This window comes from Microcaecilia unicolor, chromosome 2, assembly GCF_901765095.1.
Source record: "Microcaecilia unicolor chromosome 2, aMicUni1.1, whole genome shotgun sequence".
Classification (NCBI taxonomy): Eukaryota; Metazoa; Chordata; class Amphibia; order Gymnophiona; family Siphonopidae; genus Microcaecilia; species Microcaecilia unicolor.
The window spans coordinates 599090735-599107814 of NC_044032.1; positions in this window are offsets into that span (position 1 = coordinate 599090735).

Here is a 17080-nt window from a genome sequence, read left to right on the forward strand (position 1 = left end):
TCTTTCTTGCTATAGCTGAAAGAATATTAATATCATGTATCAGTAACATGGAGCAAATCGTAAATTAAACACTTGGTTATATTTCAATACACAACTAAAGAAAGCTATTTATTTCACCTTCATCACTTTGTGCTATTTTTGCGACATGTATTTATCAGTGTCAAATGAACTGAGACCATTATTATGTATGTCACACATCCGGCATGCAGGGCAAAGTGCTAAAAAGGTGAGTATTCCACAGACTCTCACAATACCACCTAATCTTTATATTGAAACACTATTAATAAAAAGAGGAAACCCTTAGACTGTATACCTTGTTAGCTGTACCAGCCCTTTTAAGATGGTACCCAGGAGCATCGGCAGAAAACCCCCCACAGTGGGAATGACCAAATAGGCAAAGCTGAGTGATTCAACACTCAATATCCTTTATTATAAAATAGCACACAGATCTCAGATGGTAAGTAATGTTCGGACTCGACATTGACTGTTTTTTGGCACTGCTGCCTTTATCAGGAGTCCATCAAAGTTTCCTAATAAGAATCTTCTTTTTACTTATTATTCTTATTTTGTCATATTGTGACTCTGGAGAGAGAGATGCACATTGAGCCAATGACTCCTTGGTTGAGCTCTCTGTATTCCATTGCATATCACAAGGAAACCACGCTTTGGATTATAGCACAGGAAGATTCCTATTAGAAAGCTTTGGTGGACTTCTGATGAAGGCAACAATGCAGAAACATGGCCTGTGCTGAGTCTGAACATTATTTACCATCTGCAATTTTTGCAATATTCATCATTTGAGAGGTGTATGCTATTTTATAATAAAGGACACTGAGTACTGGATCACCTGGCTTTACCTATTTGGTCACTCCCACTGTGGACTTTTTTCCTGCCTTTGTGACTTGTGGGATTGGACAGCCCTAGGAGTCAGGTAAATTTGGCACTAGTAAACTGTGCTGTCTGTTATGAGTTACCCTCTCTTCCATAGGTAGAGTGGGGGAAGGAGACATCATTGATACCACTCCCATGTGTAGGTCTGGTTCATAGGTAGGTGGGGGAGGGGGTTAGAAGGCACACCAAAAGACATGGTGGAAGGCTGATTATCAGGGACCACTATCCAACAGTTCAACAGGGAGTAGCAGGTAGGGGGAAGATTTGGGTCCACTCAGCTAAGTGGTAGGAGAGCCCGTGTAACTGTCATATTTTAGTGCCTTCTTTCCCTCCCCCCTCCAGTCCTTATATGTGGTCTCCACACGTGTGTGTTCCTGTCACTTTGCCCTCCGCAACCCTTCCACAGTCCTTGTTTGTATACCCACCTGCCTGTTTGGCTGTCTGGCACCTTAGTCTGGCACACAGCACTGGGTTGCATGACAATGCCATTCCTCTTCACCTGTGGGTTGGATGTGCACATGGAGGGGTATGTACAGGAATGCTGCAACACAGTGGCAGGTTAGGTAGTGCAACAAACACACTTCCTCCTCTAGCCCTATGTATGTGATGACAGTACTACTACTACTACTACTACTTAACATTTCTAAGGGTTACGCAGCGCTGTACAATTTAACATAGAAGGACAATCCCTGCTCAAAGAGCTTACAATCTAAAGGACACCTGAACAGTCAGACCGATAGGGGCAGACAAATTGGGGCAGTCTGGAATTCCTGAGAGGTAAGAGTTAGGTGCCGAACGCAGCATTGAAGAGGTGGGCTTTAAGCAAAGACTTGAAGATGGGCAGGGAGGGGGCTTTGAGTAAGGACTCGGGAAGGTTGTTCCAAGCATAGGGTGAGGCAAGGCAGAATGAGCGGAGTGTGACAGAGACTAAAGCAGGCCCTAGTGACCATCACACCTAGCAGCCACAGGTGCAGGCACAGGAGGAGGAGGAGTAGGTAGAACCTTTGGCAGCTGTGCCATCACTGAAGGGCAGTGGGGGTGAAGGACTTGGAGACGAGGTGCCCCTCCAGGGACCACCTATAGGGGATGAAATACAGGAGACCACAGTGCAGGACCTCCCCCAACCCCCACAGGCATTTTCTTATGGGATGGAGACGCTGAAGAGACTCATGAGGAGCCACAGTGGGCCCATCGAGATCCCTCCTGGTAGAGATAGAAGGTGCTACAATTGGCCAAGCAGCTCCTCAGCCACAATGTAGGACTGACCAACCTTTGGCAGCAAAAGCTGCAGCTTCTACGGGAGGCTGTGGAGGCCCCTCAGGCACATATACAGTTTCTCCAGGAGGGGGTGTAGGGGATCAGCCAGTAGATTCAGGGCCTGTGCCACGATCTGCAGGTCCACACAGCAGCCCTCACCTGCACCATGGGCACACAGCAGACACAAGTGCTGCTGAGCAGCAAACAGGAATGAAGCAGCAGAGGCTGGGACCCTCATCAATCCAGGACAGTGGGTAAGCAAGACATCAGCCATCCTCGGGCTCCACACAGTCTAATATCCTGTGTCCAGTGCCAAGATCACACACAGACACACACGCATCTAGGTGGCCTGACTTCCAGAGGGCAGCAAAGGCAGCAGGCTGCCTTGTGGAGAGCGAGGACACAGAGAGCCCCACAAGGGACAAGACAGATATTAGTTCAGCTGCAACAAGGCCCAGCTTGTCATCAGCTGCCTGGGGACAGGGTGGGAGAGGTTGCAGCCGACAAGGATAGGGAAGGGGGAGTGGAAAGGGTAAGTAGGCATTTTATGTACCCCATTTCTTTTCAGTTCTGGGCTGTGCTTGGGGATGAGAGAGGAGTGTGTATGCTGGGGGAGGGGAAGGGGATATGCAAGGATGTGTGTGTGCTAGGGAGGGACATGGTTGTAGGTGGTGTGTTCACCAAATAAATGATATTTACCTTCACTCTGCTCTGCTCTGCTCTGCTCTGCTCTGTGGGTGGGGGGTGGTGGTGGTGGAGGAGGGCTTCTCATCACCTTGGTCTTGGGCCTGCTGCTGTGGTTTCTGTGGCTGTGGCTCCTCTGGAAGGGTCTGTCCTCTGCACTGGACAAGGTTATGAAGCATGCAGAAATCCATGAAGATCTTGGCGGCCTTTTCTGGGCTATAGAGCTCCCTTCTGGATCGATTGATACATCAGAACCTATTCTTTAGCTGGTCAAAGGTGTGCTCTATGATGCCACTTATGGTCTGATGTCTGTTGTTGTAGTCCTTCTTCACCGTAATTTGGGGATGCACTAGTGGGGTTATGAGCCAGGTCCGCTGTGGGTATCCTCTGTCACCCGTGGAGGCAAGCAGAATGAGAGATAAGGGTGTGTATTGGCTGGTCTAGGTACCTTGTAGAGGAGGTATGGGGATTGTGGGTTGTGGAGACACCTGCAGGGAGTGCTGACAGTTTGTGAGAGGAGGGGGTATGTGGTTGACAGATCCCTGTTGTGCTTACCTATGAATTATAAATCAGGGGCTTACCTATGAGCCATCCACTGGTGATCTCACCTCAGTTGAGCCTTTGGTAGATTCCAGGCACACACATCCACATTCTCCCCCTGGGTGTTACAGACAACCCGCATATTCATAGAGTGGAATGCTTTTCTATTCCTAAAGGTGGCCTCTCATGCTTGGGGGGGGGGGGGGGGTAGTCTGAGTGCGACATGTAGATAGACACCTATGACTGAGGGGAAGCGAGCTATGCCGTAGAATTGAGCTATGTTGTTCTTCAGGGCCTTTAGAGTAGTGGGGAAGGTGATGTAGTCTGAGATGTAGATAAGGAAGATATCAGTGAACAGGTGAGGCAGTTTGAAATGGTGGGCTGGGTCAGGCTCATGTTCACAACTTGGACAGACTGGAATCTACCAGTGGCCAGAAAAGCAAGGGAAGCAGTGACCTTCAGGTGGACAGGGATTGGATTGTTCCAATGGGTCCTGAGCTGCAGGAGGGGTTAGAGCTGGTCACACAGGTGCTGGACGGCTGACCTGTCAAAGCAGTACCTATTGAGACATTGCTGATTAGTAAGGTCCAGGAGATAGGTGTAGGGCCAGAAAACTCTGGGATGTGGGTATCTCCTGTGGAGCCTCCTCCTCCTCCACCATGGTGTAATGTCGTTGTACCCCCCTCGTTCCTCAGTGTAAAGTGTCCCTGAGCACTTAAAATTTCTTTCAGTGCCCAGAATCACCTCACCAAGGACGGAGAGGCCGACAGTTCACTAACCACGCCTCAAAATCTCAAAGAAAATGAGGGGAAAAATAAGCTAAAGTTGGATTTGTCCTGTTTTGAAATAACCAAACGGAAAAAATGATTAACCAAAAACAACAATATTTTAATTCAATTCAAATAATAAAAGGATAAATTATTAACTAACAGACTTTCACCACTAACCTTATAGAATTTGATTACAACAGTATATTTTCTTTTCCAATACCCCAATTTCCCTCAATTACAATAATATATTAACATTTATATTCTAGTGCAAACCAAATGTACTTTACAATTGTATAACTTTTTTTCTCTTTTTCAGAATTTCCCTCTCTGGTATCGATACCAAGATTCTTGTCAGATAAGTATTAAGTGTAAATTTTTTCTTTCTGACTAACTTCTTTCTTAACTCTCCCTTGTATCTCAACTTTAAAGAATTGATACTTTGTGTCCTTTTTCTCTTCCCTTTTCTCACAGGTCCTCGTAAGACAACCCCAGTGACCCAACTCAGGTAAGTAAGAATTATTTCTCTGTCCTGTCACTGTGTTGTCACTTAGCTGTGGTTTTTTTTCTGATGTAGAATCCTTCACGGTCTTTCTTGCGTGGGAGCTCAGGTTTTCCAGACTTCTTTGCCACTGTCTTTGCCACCGTCACCCTACACCTCGCTCTTAATAAAAATAAATGGAAGGAAAACCCTATCTTCTTAACCAACCCCTTCCCACACTAAATGACTTAAATATATATAATTATAACACTGGGCAACACTTAACTAAGAAAATTAAAATAACTATACCCTCGCTAAACCCCCTAACCTTACTTATTTTTCCCTAAACTAATGAGCACAAACATATATACACCTCCTTACACCTTTCACCAGAAAAAATTTCAAAACACTTCCAACTCACCACTTTCCCCTCACACACTGCCCTCCTATCACCAACTCAGTCAAATCCCACTTCCAACCTTCTCAAAATCACTCCAAACTCACCACATTAACCACACCACCAAACACACTTCCTTCCACCTCCACAGTCACCAGCGCTCTGCCAACTGTCCCACTGACCGTTACCTAGGAGACGGCTGCTTGGCTTGGGATTCCGCCCTCAGCCAGCCAATCCCTAGTCCTGCTCAACATTCCAACTCTCCCTGCTGACAAGCGGAATGTTGAGCAGCACTGCTCAATCCCCATTTTAACTGAAAAATCCCCATAGAAATCAATGGGAAATTCTTCAATTAATATAAAACCCCTATAAATTTCCATCAAATTACCCCAAATTTCCCATGCCAATTAAACCTCCCATCCTCTATTAAACGGTGTTTTTAAAATTTAAATATTCCAACATTTAACCCCCGCCACGCAACAGTCTTCTAAAAATCCCTGAAAAAATTCCCAAAAAATTTAAAACCTATTTCAAAAATTTTAATATTCCCCTCTGAACCTACTCCGTCGAATTTAACCAGTTAACCCTTTCCTAACCCCTTAAAACCAGACCCCTCCCAAATGACCCCCTTAAATATTCAAATTCAAAAATTAATATACCAGAAAAATCCCAAAAAATTCCCCGACCCCAAATCAAAAACAGAATTTAAAAATCATTAACCGTTTAATTTCTAAAAATCAAAAACCGCATTAATACAATTTAAAAATAAACTAATTTAAATTCTGGGTTAAAAACCCCTTACCTGCTTTCCCGATTTTCCTCACACACGACCACTCCCATTGGATCCGGTCCCGGACGTCCACAGCCAAAATCGGAGGCAAAAACAAAAAACCTCCAAAGCCGGCCCAAAATTTAGGCCCCGGCTTCGGCCTAGTCGGACAAACGCGTGTTGCCGGCTCGTGCATGAGGCGCGCGGCCTCATGCACGTGCGCGCCGACGTCTCACACACATCGCCGGCCATCTTCTCCTTCCCAGCTCTCTTCTTCCCTCAGCGTCCTCGCGCAATCGCGGAGGACGTGAAAACCCGGCGCCTCTCAACCCTAGATCGCTCCCCCCTCGCTCCGGATCACATCTTCAGGCCCGGGAACGTGCTCCATCGCTCCCGGGCCCCGAAATTTCCGTGCTGCCTCCCATCGGCTCAAAACCCGGGCCCAAAATGCCCCAAACAGCTCTTCACTCCCGAGGACGTGCTTAATCGTCCCGGGAGCAAAAAAAAAAACAAAATCGCGGCGCTTCCACAGCACCTCACGGACCAGCCCCCCTCGGAGCCCAAGGTGGACCGTGGACCCGGGGTAAGTTTTTAAATTTATTTTTTTTTCCTTTTACCCTTAACCCTTGTTACAGTAAGCCACCAGTACATTCAGTAGATCCATATTCCACCACTACAGGTGCAAACCACTAACCCCAGACACACTACTGTGCACATCTCTACCCATCTAGTGAAACCTAGCACCAACAAACACCACCCTTTGCTCACTCTCCCACCACCAGCACACAGTCCTTATACACACACCAGCAACAATCACTCACTCTCCCACTACTGACAAAACAATGCAGTCACATACAGCAGCACACAACAATCATTCTCTCAGCAAAAGCAAATACTTGTGCCACACCCACTAAGCACTCACTCTCCCAGCAGCAACCGATAGTCCTCACAGACAACAAGCAACCAACAGTCCTCGCACACACAGCATCAGCACACAGGACAAACAGAGCAACAAGGATAGATGGAAACCAAACAGGTAAGGGGGTGTAATGGGAGGTGTGTGGACTGGGTGACAGTGAGTGCTGGGGAGGAAAGGGGCAGGATACAGAGGAAGGGATGGTTGTGGCTGAGGAGGTGAGACAAAGAGGGGGGAAGCCAAAAAATGTAAGGGTGACAAGTTTCAGACTAGGGCAAACAGACAAACAGTAACACAGCAATCAACAACTCTTTCTCAACAACCAATGCCCCTAGCTTTTCACTCTCCAACTCCACAAAATCGCAAATTAGTCAAAAGACAAGTTGGATCAGAGGAAGTGACGTCAGCACCAGTGATGGCAGCTTGGGGCTGAAGCTCCATAAACACTGCTCATAAATTGAGCATCTCACCAATATCTGCACCTCTCAAGAGATAATTCAGTGCCAGGAGCATAATGGCTTTGCATAAGAAGTTGGAATCGGCAAAGACCTCGTTGCCGCTATGAGATAAGGGAGGTGATAAGGCTTGAGCAGATGACCCCGGAGCTTCTAAAATGGCACCAACAGAATCTGAAGCAGAAGGAGTCTCAGGATCTCAATAAGATGAAGCCTGGGGAGGGGTGAGAAGCTGCGATATTAAGAAATGGCTGTTAGAGCTAAAGGCAGACTTTAAACTGGTCCATCAGGACCTTAAGGACCCTCTGGAAGGTATTAAGAAGGGGATTGGCATCTTTTTGACATGGCAAGAAGAGCTGGTGTATCGGGTGGCACACTGCAAGGAGCAGGTGGAAGAAATCCAGGCCTACCATGACTCACAGGGCACAGACACCAAAACCCTTTGGGATCGAGTGGAAGACCTTGAAAATAGGTCCCACAAGCACAATTTATGATTCAGAGGTATACCTGAGGAGTCTGCTTTTGAAGATTGTGCTGCAGTAACACAAGATATTACAAGGCATATGCTTCTGTCCACCAACCCGGAGATTAAGATTGATCGGGCTCATAGATTCTTGGGTCCTAAGCATGATAATGTGCTGCGCGACTTGGAGGGGCATAATGGAAAGATCGTCCAAGTACGAATTAGGACGTTCTTACAAAAACGTCCAAAAATAGACATGTATAATGGGAAACTAGTGTGGGCGTTTTTCGATAATCGATTATCCCTGTAAGAAAACAATCAAATGACGAGCGCATAAGCGTGACTAAATTGGGCGCCCTAACACGGTCGATTATTGCAGGTGCAAAGGACCAAATCACGTGGTGTGTAAAATAATGTACCTATCTAGGTGTATCGCAAGTACAGTACATGTTGTTCAGGCCATCCAGGTACGGGAAAATATGAGGAACGCGTATATGTGTCAACTACAGACATATCATGCTGCTCCACCCATACTTTCATCATATGTGCCCATCTGAATGTCCGGATCTGCATGCACTGTACACCTACTGAACATGCAGCTATATGTATATGTGAAAAGGGTCGGGTGGGGTGCGTCATACTCATCTATATAAGGCACGTTCCACACACGTGCAGGCATGTGCAAGGCAAAGACGTCTATGCTTACGAGGGCGTCCACGTGCTGATAGGGGCCATATATGGAATGGTCATCCATATATGGAGCTGTGCATGAAACGACATCCCTCACGCAAGGTCGTCTATATAAGGCACTTCTTTTCCAACACGTGGAAAAATGGCACAACGGCGAGAGCCGAATTTTGGAGAGCAGGAGAGCTTGCTGCTTGTCCGGCTGTGCCTAAGGCACCGGCATCGCCTCTTTGTGCAGCACCACCACCTGCCCCCCAGGCTGCAGGCTATGCGAGCCTGGTCCCGCATCCGGGACAGGCTAGAAAGGTAAGGTTATGGCCCAACCCCCCTCCCCTCCTGTACCTACACATATAACAGCTCCGTCATCAATGTTACCAGCAGTAACTGGAGTATCCATGCAAGGATCATGAGTAATTAGGAACATGCACAATCACTAATAATTTGTATGTTATTGAAACGACCACCATTCCCACATCTCTACAAGAATGTATTTCGTTAGGTTAGGTATGTGACTATTGTATTAGTGTTATGTGACAATTTCGTTAGTTATGTGAAGACCACATTTTCCAACCCCTCTTTGCAGCCAGTGGGTTACAACTCATCCGAATAGTGGAAGCATGAGACCAATGAAACCTATACCATACTTTATAACATGGTCATGATAACACATATAAAGTAGTTTAACAAGCATACATTATAATGTATACAAACGGTACTGTCTGGCCTCATGCCCACCTCTCTGGCATCATCTGCATAGGAACCAACTCGGTGGCTGCTGTGGGTGCTTGACCACCCCACCCCCAATATCAAATATGTATGGAGGGAGGGGGTCATCTCCACTGGGGGTTCCACTCCCCAAAATGTTAAAAAGGTGGCTCCTATGATTCACTACCAATGGAGGTGCCCCCCCCCCAACACTGTAGACCCTCTCTCTCTGGTATGTGAATAGCAAATGAATGTCTGCAGAGGACAAAAAGGACCAACCCCCCTGACCCCTGCTCTACAAACTTATATCTTACAGACGCTTTGGAGTCCACCGGGACCTGGAGTCCCTCAGGAGGCAGTTCCGCCGTGTGAGGCGGGAGAGGCCCGATCTCATCCGGGCAGTGCGAAGGCACCTCAGGGCTCGCCGTAAGTATTCAAAAACAGGACACCTGTACAGATTACTACATACATTTCATGAATAATGCAAATGTGTTGTACAATATCAATTCCCATGTGCCTAATAGCCACCTAGTAAGTAATAACATATCTGTCCCAGATCAAGGATGCAGGTTGCAGGGGTTCTCCCATGAGCGTGCCTGCAACTTCCGACCATCCCCCCAAGATGAATGAGATGATATGCCACACTTTACTATTCTCCTTACTGTGGTGGCTGATTAGTGTGTCCTGGTACACCTGCCTGAGGCCCTACTTTTACTGCATGTTATGGCCTAACTCACATAAAAGAATTGTGCTCAACACCCTTCCCACTGCCCCCCCCCCCCAATAACTCCTACAACAACTGCCCATCAACCCCTCGTTGCATCTCACAATGCAAACATGCTGGTCAGCAATGAATTTGGTATGGCAACATGTCCTGTGTGGTGTGTGTCAGAGGAGGGTCCAGGGTTCTGTGTCATGTCATCTGATGCAGCTCATTCCCCATGGGCATAGGCTACGCCTTACCACACCCTGCCCCATCCCCTGCCTCATGCCACCCAGCTACTGCACTATGCAAGCCATGTTGTATGCGCTGATCTCAATCACACTCCTTTTACATACACAGGGCTCCACCAGCAGGAAGCCGAGCAGGAAGATGAGGAGGGCCACCACCTCCAGGAGGAGGAGGAGGAGCAGGAGGAGGAGGAACACCAAGAGGAGGGGCACCTGGATGAGGAGGAGGAGGAGGAGCAGCCAGGCCAGGAGGCGAGCCACCAGGAGGAGGACTCGGAGGACTCGGAGGAGGGGGTCCTCATCATTGATGAGGACATACATCAGGACCCCTCCCCACCTGCAGCTCCGTATGAGGCATCTCCCTCTCCTCGGCCATCTCCATCCCCTGAGGCACCTCCATCGCCTCAGGCAGCGCCATCGCCTGGCCCACCTCCATCTCCTGGGCCATCTTCAATGTCCCCTGGCCCACCTCCAGCCCTTGGCCCTGCAACAGTGGTGCGGCTCCTGCAGCAGCTGGTAGATGGCCAGCAGCAGCTTGTAGTTGGCCAGCACCAGCTGCTGCAGGAGGTGAGAGCCCTACGGCAGGGCAATGAGCAGCTCCAGGGCCCACTAAGGGTACTGCTGGGCCTGCTCATTGCCCTGCTACAGAGGGCCTTGGTCAGAGGGCGTGGCCGCCCTTAATTTAAATAGGGGGGGCCTGTTGGGGGTGTGGGGAGTGGGTGGGGGAGGGAATTGTTGGGGTTGTGTGTGTGGGGGGAGGGAAATGTTGGGGTTCTTTGGGGGGGGAGAGGGAATTGTTGGGGTTGTGTGTGTGGGGGGAGGGAAATGTTGGGGGTTCTGTGGGTGGGGGAGGGAATTGTTGGGGTTGTGTGTGTGGGGGGAGGGAAATGTTGGGGGTTCTGTGGGGGGGGGAGGGAATTGTTGGGGTTGTGTGGGGAGTTGTGGGGGGGAGGAGGGCATTGTTGGGGGTTATTTTGTAGGGGTGGGGGTGGGGGGAAATAAATGTTTCTCTTACACTATAACTATCAGGGTGTGTGTGTGTGTGTTTGTCTCCCTTGTGCATTACATATCACCAAATGGTGCTGTTGAGTTGAGAGGAAGGAGGCAGCAATATGCATAGCATTAAATGTGCTGTGTGAATGAGAAGGTGATGTATGTCTGAGAATGTTGGCCATACAGAATGCCACCTGTTCATTCCAACCTGCATGGCCATATGTGCAGGGGGGTTGGGCCGGGGAGGCTGGATGGCTATTTGTGTTCATGAATAAAAATGGCCAGCCAGCATCTCTCTCTCCCTCCCTCCCTCCCCTCCACCATACTGACCCACAATACAGAGTGCCATCAATAAGAGATTAATAGTGTACCACATGTGATCTGCCAGGTAGACACTTCCACATAACTCCAGGTACCACATACACAGTGTTTGCTGTCTGATGGACACATATCCTTACCCACAAGCCACATTGGTGGGGGGGGGGGGGGGGGGGCGGCCAAGAAGGACCTACAAACAGCTGCCTCATATTTTCACATTGAATACATCAGCTATGGTATATAATGCTGAGGAGCAAAAGGGAAACAATGGGAAACCCAATAGATGGATGGTTACTTCATCACAGTTGCAATGTAATACTTGTGTTAGAGAAGGGCACAAATAAAAATGGTGCTCATTATTTGCAGCTGTGATCACTCTTTCTGCAGTAGTTGATCAAGGTGTGTTACATTCAAGTATTCTGGGTTTGTGTCAAACTTTGTCCCTGAAGTGACTTGCCTTAGGTGGGATTTGAACCAGCAACCTTATGATTATAAGGCTGGTGCTCTAACCACTAGGCCACAGCAACCAGCAGGCTTTAGCCACCAGCAGGTACTTTGGGTTGGGACCTGTACACACACACCTCTCCCTCACCACCACGTCATAGGCCTCAGTGGCACTACCTGTAGCCACCTCGATCATTTTGTCCAGGCTACCGATTAAAAACAATGTGCATGTTCCCTACTACCTATGGAACAATTTAGGAAGGTGTTCCATAATGTGCTATACACATCCATTGCATTAATCATTCTCCCCTCCCCCGCCTATGGACCTTGAGAATGGGTGGCCACTTCATAAATGGGGACTGGGGTACACCACATAAACAAGGAAGATGGAAGCTACCGGGAACCAATACAGCACCTCCAACAGCTGGCCCACACCACTGAGGACCTGCCAACCCCACAGTACAGTGCACAGGAACCTGGTGAAAAGAGAGCTACCTAACATCTGACTCCAGACTACATACATACAGTGAATGCACACTCCTTGACTATGAGCACAAAGAGAAGAGGTGTCAGACAAATGAGAGCTTACCATGAACGTCTGTTTCAAGACTGTGTAGTGTGCCTTTTATCTTCTGGAACATTAGCTGCACATCTCCCTGATTGAAATGACCCTTACCGAGGGGTGCTTGATTTGGGCCGACTGTACTAAATTCTTGGCCCCCACACACTGCCTGCTACAACCAGGCAGAGAGAATGGGAGAAAGGAAGGGAGCATCAGGGGATGTGGAAGAGAGGAAACGGAAGGCATGGTGGCTGAGGGCCAATAATAATTCCCCCCCCCCTAAATACACAGGTGTACCCAAGCATACATTGCTAAACACATACCTTCATATAAGTGAGGGTAAAACCCTGTAAATGATTATTACTAACAACCGGCAAGGTTTCAGTGCAGGAAATGGCAGGTAAAATGGCAATGAAGAAAGGGAAGGCAGGTGGAGACGCCCATACTTATCTACTCATAATCGAAACCATGTGTTCCTAATCGCTATCTGAGCTGGGCACGCTTAGGAATTGTGTGTATAATTGAACAACAAATGCCCATATCAGAAACGCCTATTCCCCGTCTCAATGGGCGTTCTTGGCGCCTATATAAACGCCCACTCCGTATTTTCGATAACCCCATTAGTACAATGCCACCACGCATGCCGCCGACCCGGAAGGGTAATTTTGTTGAAGCAGAGGTGGAGCTCCTGGTGCAAGAAATACTACAGTGGCACCGGAGTCTGTTTGCTCCCACAGGGCAGAGGCTGGCTGCAACAACAAAGCAGCGCGAATGGGAGGCAGTACGGGACAGCCTGAATGCTGTCTTCCATGCTGGGAGAGACGTGGAGGATTGCAAGAGGAAGTGGCGGAAGCTGAGGAGGGATGTTCGGAGGAAGGTGGGGGCCAATCCCCCAGGCAATGACACTGCCAACCTCACGCCCATGGAGCTGATGGTGCACTCCCTCCTACCCCAGGAGGGCATCCACGGGATTGGCTCCCTGGACACCTCGGGCCAGGCTGAGGACTCAGGTAGGTGTTTCATTATGCAGTTGGGGTATCTGTTGTGCTGCAGTACACTTGTGTTATAGAAGTTGGGGTCAGGGGGAGGGAGGTGAGGAGTGGGGGGCAGGAGGAGGGAGGTGGGGGGGGGGAGTGTCTCTGGCTGTCTTTATGTATATTAACAGGCCACCTTTATGATGCTGTTGTGACCTGGTAACCCCTACTCACTAGCTCTCTACCCTTACTCCCTATCCCTACCGTTGTCATTGGGTTTCCTCTTACTTGTCCTGTGTGCCCATATTTATTGAATTGTAAGCTCTATTTGAGTAGTGGTAGTGGTCATGTGTGTTATAGGAGCAAGCAGACAGGGTGGGTGCTGTGTGTGTGTGTGAGCACCCCCAATATTGAGGAAAGATCATGTAGCTGTGCAGGGAGGAGTGTTGGTCACTGGGCTTAGCACCCCCAATACTACTTTCCAGTTGGCTCCTATGGGTGTGTGTAGGTTACTATTGTGGCAGAACTTTGGGGGCCGTCCTTCCCTACTACTCCCTCCTATTTTCCCATTAACAAAATGTGCCTAGTTCCTCCTGTGACCTCTGTGATCTACTGAGTGTGGGCCACATGCATTCAACTGAAGGAGCCTGTAATGGGGGTCATAAAGCAGTTCTATGCAGTTTAGCAAGTCAGTAGTAACACAACACATGCTGCAATGTTGTTCAATTTAACAATTATACAACTAACAGCTTGTCCACAACGTTGTGAGTGGTGTCCTTCTCTTGGCAGCTCATCCACCACCTCTACCCAGCTGCCTGTGGGGCTCTCTCTTTCGCACCCGTGTCAATTCCATTCCTCCTCACCATCTCTTTGCTGGGTCATCAGGTTGGGGGACATGCTAATGTATATGAATGCTGAAAGACAAAAGTGGGTTATTTGCACCAACACTATTCCTCACTCTTGTGCTATACAGGTGATAACTCAGAGGAGGCTGGCCCTAGTGGCCTGCAAGGCCAACGCCCTACACCAGCAGTCCAGCCTCAACCTCCACAGCCTGCAGCACCAGCAGTCCAGCCTCCACCACCTGCACCAGCTGTGCAGCCTCTGCGTCCACCACCACCTGCACCAGCTGTCCAGCCTCTGCCTCCACCACCACCTGCACCAGCTGTCCAGCCTCTGCCACCACCACCACCTGCAGCACCAGCAGAGGCCGCACCTCCAGCACCGGAGGACTTTGGTGAGGAGGAGGGCCCAGCTCCCTGCCAGAGGCCACCCGGCCAAAGGAGGCAACTCCTGCGACTGGCCACGGAACTACTCCGCCACAACGTGTGCTTGGAGGAGTACCGGCAGCAGAAACTCGAGCTGCAGCACCAAGCACTGGAGGCACAGCAGCGAGCTCACCAGGAACTCCTCCAGGCGCAACATGAAGGCCACCAGGAGGTGCTCCAGCAACTGAAACGGCTGGAACAGAGCATCCAACACCTGCGCCCTCAGGGCACCGCACCTACTCCAGCCCCCGTGCTGCTGGAGCAGTCCCTGCCATCAACATCCTCCTCCACTGACCACCACCAACCACCAGCTAAGAGGTGGGCGTTGCGATCATCAGCCTCCGCACCCACTCCTGCAGCACCCACCAAATATGCTCCCATTCTGGGTCCTGTGGCCAGACCACTAGAACCAACAAGGTGGCCCGATTTCCACGGTGCAGCCGAAGCCGCAGGCTGCCGTGGGGATAGGGAGGAGGACACTGGAAGCAGCAGCTCAGAAGAGGGTGAAGAGACTTCCCGTGCAGCACCAGCTGCAAAGGAAGGGCGTGGGAGGGGTAGGAGGGGACGGGGGAAGGGAAGGGGAAAATGATGGGACATGCTGTAGGGTGAGGGTTGGTGGGAAGGGGGTGGGTGTGGGAGGGGGGTGGTGGTGGTGGTGGTGGTGGGGTTGAACACACACATGCACTTAATGTAAATAAATAAATGTTCACTTACTTTCACCTAAAACTTGTTTCAATGAGTCTTTGTCTTGCTCTTACGCCAAGCTGGTAGGCATTGAGCTCTGCTCTGTGGGCTGGGGGTGGAGGGGGCTCCTCTTCCAGCTCATCTGGGGCCTCTTCTGGTGGTGGCTGTGGCTCCTCTGGGAGAGGCTGTCCTCTGCGCTGGGCCAAATTGTGTAACATGCAGCACGCCACAAAGATCTTGGCCACCTTTTCTGGACTGTAGAGCAGCTCTCCTCCAGACCGGTCCAGACAGCGGAAGCGGTTTTTCAATAAACCAAAGGTGCGCTCAATGATCCCCCGGGTGCTACGATGTCTCCTGTTGTAGGTTTCTTCTGGCCCTGGTTGTGGGTGGATCAGGGGGGTCATGAGCCATGTCCTCTGCGGGTAGCCTCGGTCACCTTTGCAGAAAAGCAGAATGAGATAGATGAGTGTGTATCGCTTGGAGCAGGTACAGGGGGGGCGGGGGGATTTGGATAGTGGGTTGTGGTGGAGGAAGCCAGAGCGGAGGGTTGCCCAGTGGAGGAGGTCTAGTATGGGTGGTACATGCATGTTGCACTTACCTAGTAGCCATCCACCAATGAACTCCCCTCGCTCGAACCTGCGGAAGATGCCCGAGTGCTGTAGGATGTAGGCATCGTGGCTGGAGCCGGGGTACCTGGCACACACGTCTAATATCTCCCCCTGGGCATCACATACAACTTGCATGTTCATAGAATGAAATGCCTTCCTATTTCTGTAGGTGGCTTCGTGTGCCCGGGGGGGTCTGAGGGCTACGTGTGTGCAGTCTGTCACACCGATGACCGAGGGGAATCTAGCAAGAGCATAGAAGACGGCCATGTTGTTGTGCAGGGCCTGGGGGGTGGTGGGGAAAGTGATGTAGTGTGAGGTGTGAGTGATAAAGGCATCCAGGAACTGGGTGAGACAGTGTGAAATAGAAGCCTGGGTGAGGCCTGTGTTAGCAGCTAATACGGATTGAAAACTGCCAGTGGCCAGGACAGAGAGAGCGGAAGTGATTTTGAGGTGGGCAGGGATGGGGTTATTCCTACTTGTCTGGGGCTGAAGGAGGGATTTCAGCTGCTCACACAGCTGACGAATGGTGGCCCTATCAAACCTGAACCTTGTTAGACACTGCTGGTCAGTGAGTTGTAGGAAGGTGGTGCGGGGCCTAAACACTCGGGGCCGTGAATACCTCCTGCGGTGGGTGGCCTCTTCGTGTAGCATGCATGCCACAAGTGCATTAAGTGCATCCATATCCCCACCACCAGTGCAAGTATTAGGACTAGTAGTCAAACAGCAACACACACAGATCTGTCACTTCCAGCCACCACGCCCTCTGGCCACTCACTCGCCAAACAGTACAGGAACACAGAGGCAGGGCACACAGACGACCGTCACAGGTACTGAACACGCTCGGCTTTCTCTCTGCAACCACCACTTCAGCTCTTCCACCAACAATATCGCCACTCTCCAACTACACACAATCGCTAATGGGTCTAAAGACGCTTTCCCCCTTGCTCTGGTCGCTTTTATTTCGGGTCCATCATATTACGCCCATCTTCCCGCTCAACCAGAGCCATTTCGCTATTCGTTATACATTGTACCCGTCCACGTCGTATCACCGCCCCTAACACACCCCCGACACGCCTCTTATTTGGACGTTTTTACGTGAACGTACGAGCGACACGGACGCACTGAAACATTGGTTTCCATTATATGGATTTACTCGTTTTTGTGAGATTAACGTCTATCTCCCGATTTAGGTCGTAATATAGGCGTTTTTGTCTTTCGATTATAAGCAGGATAGTGATATGCTTTGCTGAATTCCCTATTAAAGAA